A 3,213-nucleotide genomic window follows, 5' to 3' on the forward strand; every position below is an offset into this window, starting at 1 on the left:
TCCTTGGTCTTTATTTCATCCTTCTGATGTACACTGGATCTGTGAACATAGGCCACTTCAGCTGCCTCTGTTTAGAACTTTTCTCAGTAATTCCTTTGCTCCACAAGAGTTGTTTTCAGATGAGTAACAGACTAGCCTGGGAAACCCAAAAGTGGAGGTAACTCCACTTTGTGCTCTGTAAAATGATGATTATTTTTCTCTGAGAACAAAAAGCAGTCCCTGTAACCTATTTGGAGGACGAATCGCTGCTCCTGGAGCCTTTCAGGAATGGGCAGCAACTTATATTTTTTCCTAAGGAAGGACACGTTATGGTCGGTTAGATAAGCGGTATCTCTTCTCAGTCATCGCAGAGTTCAGAACATATAATAATGGGCTCAAGCGACAGGAAGCCAGATTTCAGGAAAAACTCTTTAACTGCTAGAGCAGTACAACAATGGAACCAATGACCTTGAGAGGTGGTGAGCACTCCAAAGCTGGAGGCATTGAAGAGAAATTTAGACAACCACCTGGCAGATCTCCTTTGATTTGGATTCCTACATCAAGCAGGGGGTTGGACTTGATGGCCTTATAGGTCCCTTCCGAATTACAGTAATTATTCTTTGGTTCTGCCCACCCGTGCTCTAACCTCTGTTCTCCACATGCCCCCCTTTGCTGCCATTACAAGGTGCCCAAGAAGTCAAGCGTGGAGGTGCCTGCTGATTCCCAGGAGTGGCATTTTATAAAATGCGTGGCACAGATGGACATTGGCGATTGTGGCCCTCTCTAGATCCCGCCTTTATTCCTGGGCCTCTGTCTCTCTTCATACTTTATCCACACAACAACCCTATGAGGAAGGACAAGCTGAGAGGAACTCACCCGAGGTCAACAAAGGATGGGTCGAATTGTCATCCTCCTGGCCTATCAGCCCTTAGTCGGATGCCCGACAACATCTGGAAGGCCACCAGTGGCCCACCCTGGCTTAAGATGGTGGTATAATGATAAAAATTATCAATTGTCCAGCACTTCCCTCCTCACTCCCTCTCTCTTTCTCTTTATAAGATAACGGGGACAGAGACCAAAAGCATGTCCCTAAATGATTCCTGATTAAAAGAGATTGTTCAAGTTCACAGTAAAGTATAGTTTTAATGTCACTGGGATGGGGGAGTAAATATTCCCCTAAAAATGTGGGGGTAAGGCCCCTACCCCATCCATGTGACCCTTGGACCTTTGAAGATAGATAGCGTGTAAGGTAGCTAATAGTACCCTGAAACAGGTGAATACCTTGGCTAAGAAAACGTAGAACAACATCTCTGTCTCTTCCATCAAAAAACGCCCCATGATCTAGATCGGCTGAAAGCCATCACAATAGCCCTGTGTTGTTGCATCCTTAGTCCGGAGAATTGTTGACCACGAGATGGCACAAGAATCATGATGTGGAATAATCGTTGTCATCCAATAACTTGACATTCAGACATCCCCCCCCCATCGGCTCGTTCTCAGCTGATTTCCTATTTACACTGGAAAATAAGCATACAGTACATTAAGGACAGTGACATTGAGATCACAAAATCCCCAGGGTCTTTATTGTTACAATTCAACATCAATATCCTGAAAAGGAATATTTTTCAGCCCCAGATATGTTTTAAAAAAAAGAGAGAGGAGGCATTCTTTTAATACAGCTGAACATCCCATTTCTCCCACGGAGATTTCAGTCTTCAGAGGCCCATCCAGGATATAAGTGTGTCTGCAAATTCTTTTTTAAAAGTATCTTTGTCATTATTTCTTTTTTTGATTCACAACTTGTCTTTCTCCCCAAACGGGGACTCAGGGCATACCACATTAAAAAAGAGGTATGAGTAATAAATAATTCCTCCCTGTTACCCCATGATTATTGAAAGAATGATATTAAATGCACCATGCAGTTTTCACTATCAACTAAGAAAGTGGGATGGGGGGGGGAAATGATTCATTTAATGTAGAGCTGGAGGAGAATTTTGCTGATACCCTTGACCACCAGAAAGATAACATTTTTTGATTTGATTTGATTTATATACTGCCCATCTGGCAGCCAAGGCCACTCTGGGCTGTTTACAACAACTAGACAGAAACAATAAAATAACAAAATAAAAAGTACAAAATAAAATACGGTGAAAGACATAGTGAAATACAGTACAATATATTACATTAATTTAACAGCATAAAAGCATGGTGGTATGTTGAACAGTATGTTATCAGAGGCACTGTTGCACCAGGCTGTTATTTGTCCAGAAAAGGCCTGTCCAAATAGTTGGGGTTTTAATAGCTTTTTAAAGATGGCTAGTGAAGGGTACCGGTGAACTTCGGGCGGGACAAACAAGTGGGTCTCAGATCAAATCGAGTGCAAACTATCTCTGGAGGTGAAAATGATGAAACTGGATCTGTCCTACTTCAGGCACATCTTGAGAAGATAGGAATTTTTTTTTTCTGGGAAAGGTTGAGGGCAGCAGGAAAAGAGGAGACCAAATACGAGATGGGCTGATTCCCTAAAGGAAACCACAGGTGTGTATCTCGAAGAATGAGCAAGGCCATGGAGGACAGGCCCTTTTGGAGACTGCTCACTTGTAGGGTTGCCATAAGACGGGGGGGGCGGTTTGATGGCACATAAACAACAAATAACTTATACATGCCCAAGAACAGGAGATACCTTTAATTGATCATTAAGAATATAAAACAGCGAGCTTTTGGTGATCACTCATCTTCTTCAAGGCTGTGCATCAAGTTCTTGTGGGCAGTTCCTACTTAGATGCTGCTATGAATGACCCAGATTCACAAGGATGATGAGGATGGGTCGCTTCTTAGAGGGAGACAGGGCAGTAGTATGCAAGTTTTTTCCCCCAAGCTCCTTCCCAAGAGGCCCATCTTTTAAAACATTTGGGGGCATTCGTAACAGCAGCTAAGTTGGAACTCTCCACAAAAACATGACACACAGTTTTGAAGAAGATGATTTATGACCGAAAGCTTGCTGATTTTTTTTTCATTATTAGTATTCTTAATGGTCAATGAAAGGTAATCATCCGGTCCTGTATTTGTATTGTCTCCACAATCATGCGGTTTTTTTCCTGATTTCGCCAACAAAGAACTCCGTGTATTAAAAATGCAGTTGAAAAAGCGAATGAATGAAAAACGACCTCTTTGCCACTGAAAGGGTTAAAGGGAGGTGACTCTTCAGTCCTAGAGCGGCCCCTGAGAGGGAGG

The sequence above is a fragment of the Pogona vitticeps genome, chromosome 2 (assembly GCF_051106095.1).
Source record: "Pogona vitticeps strain Pit_001003342236 chromosome 2, PviZW2.1, whole genome shotgun sequence".
NCBI lineage: Eukaryota > Metazoa > Chordata > Lepidosauria > Squamata > Agamidae > Pogona > Pogona vitticeps.